The 12226-nt window shown below is 37.6% G+C and overlaps 1 protein-coding gene across 2 annotated transcripts in view; it reads right to left on the bottom strand.

Moving 5' to 3' along the window:
• Positions 1-12226, bottom strand: part of ABCB5 (ATP binding cassette subfamily B member 5) — a 73930-nt gene that overhangs the window by 36730 nt on the left and 24974 nt on the right. The window contains exon 1 of one of the 2 annotated variants that reach the window (XM_054273783.1): positions 1013-1031. The exons of the other annotated variant lie outside the window; for it this stretch is intronic. The gene's annotated coding sequence lies outside the window, so the exon portion shown is untranslated. Of the gene's footprint in view, positions 1-1012; positions 1032-12226 lie in introns of those variants that run through there. 2 annotated transcript variants of the gene reach the window in all.

Genomic DNA, 12226 nt, shown 5'->3' with positions numbered 1-12226 from the left:
TTCACAGGCCTGGCAAGAAAGAGCCTGGGTTCCCCTGCATAGAAAAGTTGGTCCAAAAAGGGTGTGGGAGAACAGCAAAGAACTGATCATGCAGAAAAAAGAATCACAGGGTCTTGAGCAGGAATTTGTTTCCTTCTCTCTTCCTCCTCTCCCTATTTCTTCCCTTGGAAGAGATGATATGCTCTATGCAAGTTAATGAGCATCTTCAAAGGGGGAAAAATCCCACCCAAGGTATAAACAAAGAGATTAAATAGAAAATTTAAAAAGGAAGGAATAAGAAATGACTCCTGCAAAAATATTCCCCATTGAACCTATTGAGAAAAATGAGCTTGTAGTCTAGCTACAGCTAACCACTCTACACTCAAGTTAAAAATAAATCAGTGTATTCTGATATCCTTGCAGAAGCAAACATTCTGGACTAAAATGCACATGTAAAACAGAGAAGACTCCCATCAATAGAAGGGAGAGGAGCCACACAAAAAGATGTGGTTTACAATTTTGCCTTTGTAATTTTGAGATTAACACATTATGATAAAAATATCATAATGCAATTTGGAGAAGAAATACTATTCTTCCTTTATCCAAAAATATTTTCTATATTTGGAAAGTAATATATGCATCTGAAAAATATTCTATCCCAAATAGCCAATATGTCTCCATGGGTTTGTTTCATCTGTCCAAACATTGTCACTGACAGGAAGAGCAACATTAAACACAATTAAATATAATCAATTAACACAACCCATGACAGACTAGAAAATGTATCTACTTAAAAAACTATTATCCATAAGCACACCTTAAAACAAGCAAACAAAACACCCTACCAGAAACACCCTGTTACACAAGCTGAAAATGAGGACTTATTTCCCCAAGAAAACCATTAACCCTGAAAAGAATGCAACACATGGTGTGCAAAACCAGGTGACACCCAACTTTAATGAAACATTTCCGGAAAATGACAGTCAAATGCAAAGAAGGTGTACTGTATTATACAGGTATCATAGCTCCTAACCACCTTGTGATTTCTCCAACAGACGAGAAGAACACCAGCAAGACATCTCTCTGCACTCAGAAACCACTACCTTAATTGCAGGTGATCACCTTCATATTTCATGCTGGCTTGTAATTCACAGGCAGGATCTATAAAAGACTGTGTTGCACTTTGGTTTTTGTTGCTTTGTGACTTTTGCTTGTGCTACCTGAGATCCAGCCAGAAAGGACTTGACAGAATCACTTTAAGATAAGAAAGTCCTGGTTTCTAATTTATTTGTTGGCAATCAGAGTAAAAATAGAAAATTGTTATTGTAGGATTTGGGGATAATTAGTTGTAATCCCCTCCCACATATCCACAGCAGTACAGTGACATTTCTATTGTACTGAAGCTCAACAGTAAAACTATTAGTAATCACTGGGAGTAGCTGTAGTCATGGCACAGTGCTTGGAATTAGGAGACTGGATTTTGGTGGGCATAAATGGAGTGTTTTAATTAAGGGAGCAGCCAGTGAAATGTTGTAATTCTCCAAACTGAAACAATGTTGCAGTTATTCTGCTGTCGCACTGGCAACTGCAGAGCATTGGAGATTTGTGCAGCGAAGGGAGAAGGTCTGGGTAGAGTTGAGTGTTGGAAGAACAAAAAATCAGATAAAGAAATATGTCCCAACACTTGAACTTTACTGAGAAAAACTGAGCTGTGTTATCCAAAAGTCCTAATGCTGTAACCAAGCAAAACTATTATTTGTGGTTTCCCAGAAACTGCGGAGCAGGAACACGTCTGATTCTTTTAACTAAACATTAACATCAAAGATAGCTATTTATTTATACAAGTTTCTAAACAGAACAACTTGCAAGAATTCATTAATGCTGAAATAGTCTTACAAGTTCTCTAGTACACATTTTCTCAAAGAATAAAAACAAGGAAACACATTTTATTCTCGCCTGTGAAGTTTGTAGGTCTATTTTAGGTGACACTTAACTGATAAGCGTGCAGAATTTGGCAGGATTACTATAATTTCTCTAGCCTTAAAAAGAAAGTCAAGCCAGTGTGATTCATTGCTTTTCATAAAATAGAGATTTTTTAATTCTTTTTTCCTTCTAAGTAATAGAGTGAGATAAGTGGTAAGAACATATCAAGCAAAGAAGGCAGTAATTCTGCTGAAAACTTTGTAGGCAAACTTTGTATGGTCTGAGCAAGACAATTTCATACATTATGGAAATGGTGACTTGAGTCAGTAAAGATCTATGGAGATAGTTGAGGGAACTGGATGTTGTTATACACATATTTCAGAAGGACAGGGAGGAAAGAAAGGGAAAGGGAGGAGGAGCTGCCTTGTGTAGGCAGGTAATTAATTCTAGGGCCTTCCATCCTGTATGAGGAGAAAGACAGGACAATGAGCTATCAGTTCAGGAGTATTAAAGGGGCAACAGAGACAAGAGGTAAAAAAATGCCCCTTAAATTCTTGGAAAGTGCCAGGAACAGAATTTGCTTTCAAAAGAAGTAACTGGAGATGGGCATTTCTTCATTTAATCCTGAGAAATTGAGTGAGATCAGGGAAGGAGATTTCCATAAAAGAGATGGTGATATTCTGCAGTTCATTAGAAGTAGTAGTTAGTAGTATTAGTTCATTTTTTGTGAAAAAGAAAGGAATAATAACAGAATAAATGAAAGCTTGAATGAAAGATTATTTTTACCGAATAGGATTATTGTTACTCATGGAAAGGCTGCCTAAATGCAAAAAAGGATAAAAAGAATTGGTAATTAATAGGAACTTGTTATGAACTTGAAACACAAATAAGAGAACATTTCATGCAGAAGCATGAGATTTTTGTGTAAGAATAATCCATCAATAAGCAGAGGCTGGGAAGGACTTTACAGTAAGCTTTTCTACAAAACAGCATCTGGGAGATGTATTGGAAGGAAAACTGCATAGAAGCCAATGCTGTCAAACTGGGATGAAAAAAACTGAAATTCTCAAAAGCACAGAGGAGTCACATGTGAAACATATGGAGTAGCCTTTTCTCTGTGTAGCACTGTCAAGTCCTGAGCTGGAATGCTGTGTCTAATTTTGGTGGTTTCAAGACAGATGTGGGTGATAGGAAATAAGGAAGAAAGTGAAACTGAAGGCATATGAAAGATATGACCCTTGAGGAAAGACAGATGGAATTTGGTTTAGTATAGTGGAAAATATGCAATCAATTCTAGAAAAATCTGAAAGGCTGTTGCAAAACCAGTATAATCCAGTGTCTTCAGTATCTACTGTGTTACTGAATTACAATAAGAAAGAAAAAATTAAAATGTGCTAGGCCAGATAACTGATAAACCTCTTGGTGTCCAGATTTTTGATTTATTTATTTTTGGTGTTTCTTTTTCTTTTAAAGCAAAGCTATTTTGTCTATGAGGAAAAATTAGTATAGATTATTTTGCCTTGAAGATTGGGAAAATATGAAATTGTCTTCTGAGATCTTCATCAGCTCAATTTTCTCTGTGGTAGTGATAAACATAATGAAGGGTAAAACAAAATGAAAATGGTTTAATCACAAACAATTTGCACTGTAATTGAAGACATGAGTTTAGCAACAAACTGAGCCTGTGGAACAGCTGGCAACAGTTTTGGTGAAGGTTTCACTGGCAAAAGATGGGAAAGTGGACAAATGGCAGTGACTTCACAACCCAGTCTGTGCCCTGGGGAGAGTCATTGACATGGTCCATTGAAATTATAACTTTGGAGGGCATCAGTTTTTTGGAGGGCACCAGTTATTTCACTTTCAGAGGAAAAGTGGGGTTTGCTTTTGGGAATATTTATTTCTGAGTTTAATCCCAAGAGCTTACTTCTAAAGAACACTTTTTGTTCTTTTCATGTTTTGCCATACTGGAACACTGTCCTTGTGGCTTCACTTCTGCACAGACATGATTCCTTCTAGGGAATGTGATGTATATCCTTAGCTTTGGCCCACAAAAATGTTTTTCTGTGTTTTTTCTTTCCATATAACATCACAGCCAAGATGCCAAGGAAACTCAGGCTAAGTGGTCCATTCAGAGGCCACATTTCTGAGCAAAATGGATAAAAGCTCTTAAAACCATGAAGTCCATGGACCTCTTCTGCAAGTAATGGATGTATTTTCAGCAGTGTAGACATAATTACTGATATAATTTTTTCACTGGTACAATTTCGTAATGTTTCACGAATATAAACACAGGATGAGCAAAGCTGAAACTGAAATGAAAACTTTCTGGGTTTGAAAGGTGTTATTCAAGCACTCTATACCATCTCACATTAAAAAGTTAGGTGATAGTGAATTATCAGCAGTCCATAATACAAAAATATGGAGAAAATATCAGATGTCTTTACTGCAGGGATGGCATCAGCCAAGCTCCAGTCTTTGAACTGAGCAACATTTTGAATGTACTGCATAGTGCTGAGCAGGATGTGATCAGCACAATGTTCATTTTTTACTCTCAGACTCTCAAAGGGAATTACCTTGTGACAATTGCTTTCTTTTAAATATTTGTATTTCTCAACATAATGCCAAATCTTGAGGGCAAGGACATCTCTCTTTTACTTTACTGTCTGACCCTCCAATAAAAGAGCATTTTGTACATATATATAATCTAAATAACATAACTGAATCAAATGGGTGTTATTCATATATGTACCATGTGTTTACTACTGGAAGATGTTCTGATTAAATGTTTATATGCTCCCAAGGGCCAGAAAATGTGGTAATTTACATCTAAAGGAATCAGTGTAAACATCTCTTCTCTCTGAGCATGCTCTTCATGACTCACGAGCACATCACTGAATCTTTCCCTTGTCAGAAATGGCCATGATAAAAATGAAGATTTTAAAAAAAATTTAAAGATGTTACCAGAGAGTGACCTTCCACTGATACCATTTAATCCAGGAAAAAGAAAACTAAAATGCAAAGGCAGAAAAAAAGTGATGAAGACACACAGAAAACATTTAACCCTACCTAAAGTAAAACTCTTAAGATGAATAACTGTGGGCTTCATATTTAAATAATATATATGGACAAGTCTTAACTGAGAGAATGCCTGTCTCTGGACTGAGGTGGTGCTGAAGTTTAGGAGTATAGTTTTTCCTAAATCATGTTTTTTCCTATTTGCTCCCCCACCCAGCTCTCCACCCCAGCTGCCCCCTCTTCTGAGAGACACAGCACCTGCCTGTGAAGCTGGTATCACCACTTCCCTCATTTCAAACCCACATTTTTCCTTTGTTTAAAAGTTCCCATTTCTTTTGGCAAGCCTCAGGTGTTGAAAATCTCAGCTATCCCCTAGTTTTACATCTCATAGTCACCTCCAAAGTATATGGTTCCAGAGGACATGAATGGGAAAAGCATCCTAGAAATAGTAAGAAATTGTCTCAGAACAGAGGATGGGGAAAATTTCTGATGACATCTGCCTTGTACTACTTGCATGCAAATTACAATTGATCACCAGAATTAATTTGGTTGTTTATCCTAATTATAGACTTGGCTTAAATCTTTCAGATTAGAGAAGTCATAGTTTCTGCTCATAAAGTTGTGTTATGTGGTCACAAAATTGTTTTGCCTTGGGATAGTTAGGTTTTTTCCATGACAGACCATTCACATGTACTTGGCTGCATTCTCTTCAGAGGAAAAATGTTTTGGCATTTCAGAAAAAGCAGTAGGATTCCTGCCAGCTGATGATTCCTGCGTTTCAGACTGCAGCGTCTGGTGGCTAGTTTTGGTGCTGGCTAGGATGGCACTGATTTCTGGTTCAGAGGTAATGAGACTGACAGGGCTGAGGGGAGGAACAAAGTGTCACACCTGTCTGTCACATCGGTAGATAAACTGTGGTGAGAGGCAGAGTGAGAACTCCATGTCCCAAAGCTGCCTTAGTCAAACTCCAGTGCTTAAAAGGATGATGCTGGCATCTTCTGAATTTCCTTTCCTTTTGAGTAGGTAGTCTCTCAGGTATCACTACAATCTCCCTTTCCTACTTCTTCCTCCTTCCACTTTGAGAAGTGACAGTATTCACTGACCTTGGTTATTTGCATACTCTGCAAACTGGGATCTAAAACTACATCTGTTTCCCATGTGTTCCAGATCCAGTCCTTCAGCTGACAGGTGAACAGGGTTTAGGAGTATGTTTTGTCCAGTGTAATCTTTAACAATTTACACTCCCAAGAGTGAAGGAAGCCCTTTACATGGACTGAGGAGTCCTCAGGTGACTAAAGGAGCTAGTGAGATACAGATCCTAGATCCTGTTGTGATGTAAACTCTAGATCAGGACTCTGTGCTGTTTTCATGCAGGGTTGAACTTTTAGCTCTAAATGTGTTTGCAATATTAAGCTAGTTATGTAAGTGTACATTTTTGTATGCATCACTGCACAGTCATGCCTGGGCTCTCACTAAACTTTCCTTCTGTTGTACCACTTTCTAAACAGACTACAAGAACTCTAAAGAACTTCTGGTTGGATTAAAATTAACATGGCTTACAAAAAGGACTGATGAAAGATATTTCCTTTAAAGTAGAATTCAATGCATCCAAGTTATGCACAAGAACATGCCTGAATAGCTCTCAAAGGTTCAGGAAATTATTAGCCTTTTCAAATTAGCAACAGCATAATTCAGTTTTAATATGGTTGCTACTCAAATATTGTTTTGATTTATTTAGGGATACAAATTTGTTTAGGTAAACCAAAAACAAAAAAAAAAAAACTTTTTCCTCTTGCTCCTCCTTATAACAATCTGTGTCGTTCACTATGACCCAGTTGTACTGTTCTGATGAACTAATACTTACGGAAATAATTAGAAGACCTCAGCAGTACGCACTATGCATTACCAAATATCCCTGAAGTCAATATGCACTGTGTATCCCTTTTTAAAGTCATTCAAAAGAGCTCTTAATGAATTGCAAGGAAATTCTTACCATATGTCCAAGAGAGCAATCAGGAGGAACTTTCAGCCAGTAACACTGTAAAAGCATTGGATTTTTTTTTTCTATTTGTATTGGATGCTATCCTATTACCAATAAGAAGATGCAATCTGAACATTCATCACTTTTACACCTCCAAGGCATTTGTACTGTAATGCCATGGAATACAACATTCTGCAATGTTGCCCTAGCTATACACATGATAAAAATGAATAATCTCAGAATCCAGCTATTTCTCCTGAGATCTTTTAAGATTTATGTATTTTTTTAATCAAGAAAACTATTATTGTGTCTTTTCCAGCCAAAGACTCCAGAATAACCTATCATAGCCTTAACCAGAATCCAACAGGGAATAATCCCTCACTTGCCAAAAGCACATAAAAGTTCAACCATGTAACAAGACAAAGCCAAAAATTACTGAAGTGCTAAAAACAATTACGAGAGAGGGCAAGAAGCTCTTATCCACCAGAAGCTCAGCGTTCTGTGGGATGCACAAGATTTAAATTTCTGTTCTGCTGGATGTGGGTCACAAGTGTAGCTCTGGGAGTAGGACATCTCTACAAGCAGACATCTGAAGTGACGTGTCTGAAGAGAGAAAGGTGTCCCTTGGAGAATGGAAGTGAAGATCACTGTGTTTTTGCAAGTGTTAATACATTTTTCCCCAGGGAAAGCCTGGAAAGGTGATGGTTCAGGATGGTCAAAACTTTCAGTAAGCATGTTTTTTTGTTTAAATAAACCAAGCTCATAATCCATTCTGCTCTACCATTCCCTTGAAATGTTACTCTAGAGGAATCATAGTAGTCTTAGTTGTCATTCTCTTGGAGAGCAAAAAATTAAGTTGAGCTTAGGATAACTGTGTCTCTTGCTGTCTGATACTCAGTGTATAAGGCTCCCTCTTCCAGAAAAATGTACGTCTGACTTGGTTAAACCTTCCATTATAAAAACCTGTGCTTGTGGGGGTTTCCTTCTGATGATTTTCATTTTATGTGCCAACGTGTGTTTTGAAAATAATGTGAGTTTAAAGTAAACAACAAAATTGAAAAATATTTGTGGCACTGGTAAATATTATGGACTTTTATTCAGTAATTTGAGTATTTACATGCAGAAAAAGCATGTGGTTTGTTGTGAGAATGGTCACAGACATGAAAAGAGATTAGCTAAGTCCACAGTTAAAAAAAAACCACATTAAATTGCCTGCTTTGATGACCTCTTTTATAATAAGCCAGAAATGTTACTGTTTTGGGATAAAATTTGGTATCTTCAATAACATATTCTCATTGAAAGACTGCACTATTACAGTCAAGACTTATCCTACCGATTAAAGTAGATTGAATACAAGAAATTATGAAATTTATCTACATCAGTATAGCATAATATTTCCACTGCAACTGCCAAGGAAGAGTTACTCATTGAATAGAGTCAGGGAGAGTGGTATATCTTGCTTTTCTTGGCTTTATTTCTAAGTATCACAGGAACAGTATAAGGCATGATGTAACTTTAAAATTCCATACAGGTGAATTGTAGGAATGAGAATCCATTAAGTGTTTCTGAAATTATGCTGTCATGACAAACTCAATATTTCTGTGGTGTTGAATACCGTTCAGGTTATTTCCTGATGGTTGTCACTTTCTGAAGACAGAATCTCTTCCTATGGATTTCGGTCAGAAGAACACCTTGCACTAAATGCAGAGTTCAGGGAAATTTTCAAAATGTATTTCAAATTAGTTTGTGGGCAAATTAAATTTTTATATAGCTACAAAAGACAATATTTAAAGAAAAAATTAATATTCTCCAAGTGGCTAGATTATTTTTATGCTTTTCAAATTACCCCATCCCAAAAGCTTTCCTAAAAATATTGCAAAACAAAAGTTCAAAGTAGCTTCCAAAAGATAGTATTTTAAACGTTGGGTACTGAAGATACATGAACATGTAAATTAAGAAGTATTATTTTATTACCAACCGTCTGCTTTCATGTGCATAACCTGAATTAAAGTTCTTTCACCACGGAGCCAGAATGTTCACTGTAGAGGCAAATCAGACATTGAAGTGGTTGATTGAGCCTTGATTCAAGAATATTAATATGGGGAATTAAACTGGAACTCCACAGAAAATTTTCCTTATGTGATATCTGTTATTCCTGTAATGATATAACTCCTTTGGGCTTATAGCAATAAGAACTTTGCTCTAAATATTTAAGAAAATAATTTTTAGACATGAAATAGTTCAGAAAGTGGTGGTTTGTTTTCTTTTTTAGCTCTTCAACCTCTAATTTGTGTGACTTGGGCAGATAATTTTCACCTATTTATGTAAAAAAAAAAAAGGAAAGCCTTTACTGAAGTTTTAAATTATTTATATATTTATGAAATGGAATTTATGAAATACACCTTTCCTGATCCACGGAAGTGATCAAAGGGTGAAAGTCTCAAATTCTACAGACAGAAAAGTCAGATATGTACATAATAATCAAGATCAGTCAGCAGATGAAAAACAAAATCCAATAAAAGTTTATTTTCTTCTGAGAGGAAGAACTGTGTAGGCTAGAGCTCAGAAATACAAGTTTTCAATTGGGAATGGCATTTGCCCACAAAAGAGGAGCTAGAATTTCTGTGGCCTTAGCAGATGTGCTAAAGCCAAGCTTTCAATTTTGCAGAAGAATTTATATATTAATATGAATCACACCTGTTCAGGTTTTGCTTATTGTTATGGTGCATGAAAGAAATTAGTGACGTTTCTTAAGGAAGAGCAGAATGGTATCAGGCTGGTCAGGAAATCTTGGCAAATCTGGAAGGCCACAGCAGGACATACCTTCTGTTTAAAGCTCAGATATTTTGTAAAACTTTGTGTGGGCTGTAAACTGCAGAAAAGCTACTACTGCATTTTATGAAAACGCCACCTTCTATCTTTTATTTACTCTCCTGCATGACTTTATTAAAAGAGAGGAGAAATATCTCAGTAGCTGCAGCTGTGTCTTAGCTGGGTGAGCACGCAAGCAGTAGGGACACACGAGTGGGAGGATGGTGAGAAAGAGCTGAAGGAGTTGGTGAATTATCAGTATGCAGGGTCATGCACGTGTGCAAGCCTGCTCAGCCAGCGTTCACAGGCAGGGCTCTTGCTGAAGCACGTGATAAAGAAGTGAAGGGCATTGTAATTAGAAACTTGAAATGCTGTGCTGAGGCCATTCCTGTTTACCTCCCACTATAAAAGACCTGCCCTCTGTTGCACGCTACACAGTAATAAACAACCCTGTAGAAAGGCACTGTGGCTAACAGGATACCTGTTCTTCTCCCCTCTCTCCTTGACCTTAAATAACTCCTCCTTTCCTCCACCACTGGCGTCACCAGCCCTCCTGGGCACTGCTGGGCACTCAGTTGTGCTCGTCCCTGCCACATGCCTCCCAAAGGTCACCAAGGACCAGCGCCCTGCCTCTGCTCTGCGTGCTGCCAGTGAGTAAAGGCAGCGAAATCCCAGTCCTGGCTCTGTAAGGACTTGCAGAACTAAATGAAGAATCCCAGGGCATCCAAGGAAAGTCCAGATGTTTCCCTCCCATCTCTGGTCATGCTTAGGATTCATCCATTACCACCTCACAGCAGGAACAATTTTATTCTTGGAGCAGTTATTACCTAAGATCCCTAAATTAGTATTATATTGAGTTTGATAGTGGCTGTCATCTGAGACTAAGGATGTTTTGGAACAATATTACAGCATTGACTTGATTAGAGCTTCCTAGTGAAACAGCAAGACCCTTTATCTCCTTTATTTTTCATTAAAAAAAAAAAAGGGAAACATATTTGACTAAATGATCAGTTAAGTTGATCATAGCAAAGCAAGCCTAGCCAAGACAGGCTGAGTGTTCACCCTGAGCTCCAGCTACAAAACCAGGCATTAAAATCTGAAACGTTATGATAGAAACGTAATTTCTATGAGACAAGTGAAATGTTGAGACGTGATGCCCCTCCCACCACAAGGCCCTTGTGAATGCTATAAAAGAGATATAATCAGTGATCAGTTCAATCATTTTTTACTTTGAACTTTGCCACTAAATTTGGTCTTCATTTAATGTGCGGGTAATCAGAATTAAATTATGCTTAAAACATTTGGTAATGAATGACTAGCAATTAGACCAGAGATTCATGCAATGGGAAGCAGATAACTGAATATAACCACAATCAGAGAGAGATAAAATGCCTTCACTTACCAAAGGGTCCATAAATACACAGGAAGCACTACTGATTTGTTGGATGGGTCAGAAAACATTGAAATAAAAGCACCAGCTCCTGATACTTCATATCACTTATGGTTTGTAATTATTCAAGAGCTGTAGTACTCCTCACACTTTAAGTTGGTTACTGTTGTTGTGTCCCCCACAGACCGATTTTGTACGCAGGGATCGGGAAATTCCCTTGAACCAGAGGGGAAAATTTCAGTCAAGTTTCTTAATTGCCCTATCTATTTTACAACTCCTTTACAAAATGCACTATCACTGCTTATCAGAGGGTGGTTTATGTTTAATATTTTCAAAGAGATAAAAGGTTATGAACCAGGAAGCTGGCCCTGATGTTCATGCAAGGTGACAGAAAGGGAGAGATGTTCATTTCAGCTTACCTTTCAGTAGGGAGAAGCTGCCTCTTGCCATGCACATCACCGTGATGAAGAGTACACACCTCTTCCTCCTGTTAAATAATTAATTAAGCAGAAGGCAATCTGGTCAGCCGCTTTGCTGTGCAGAAGGTAAGAGGCGCCCTGGTGCAAAAGGTCAATATTTAGAAACCAATCATTGCTGGGTACAGCTCAGTAGATCTTTTATTGTACCAGGTTAATGTATGCCAGCAGGCAGAGAGCTCCAAGAACAATCCCCACATTGTATTGGATTTTTTGTGTGGGAAGTCAGCCCAGGGAAAGTCCAGTTACCTGCTTGTGAGCAGGAGTCTGTAGCATCACAACAGGGCATGTAAGGATGCAAAAGGAGACAGAGGGATATGAGAAATTTACAGGGGTATGTTTTTCTATTGTCTCAGTTGTTTTCTTTCCAAGGATTTTTAGGCATTTTTCTAAATTTGTGCCCATCAGATCCCAAAGTTTTAGCTGTCACAGACATAGTCTTGCCAGGTAACAGGTAAAGGGACATGCTTTGGGAGCTGGGGAGATCAACATTTCAAATTAGTTTACCTTGTCAAAAATAAAACAAAAATCTAAATCTACCAGTGAATAAGGATGGGGTTTTTTCTTACCGGAATCATGTTCTTTTTCCGGAAGGTCATGCATGATATTGGAAAGTTGCTACCAATTTCATTAAAAAAAAAAAAGTCTGTA

The sequence above is a fragment of the Melozone crissalis genome, unplaced genomic scaffold (assembly GCF_028551555.1).
Source record: "Melozone crissalis strain CALT ecotype California unplaced genomic scaffold, PUWL_Pcris_2 ptg000016l_1, whole genome shotgun sequence".
Classification (NCBI taxonomy): Eukaryota; Metazoa; Chordata; class Aves; order Passeriformes; family Passerellidae; genus Melozone; species Melozone crissalis.
Note: the sequence above shows the minus strand (reverse complement) of the source record. Positions and strands in the feature narration are given on the sequence as shown.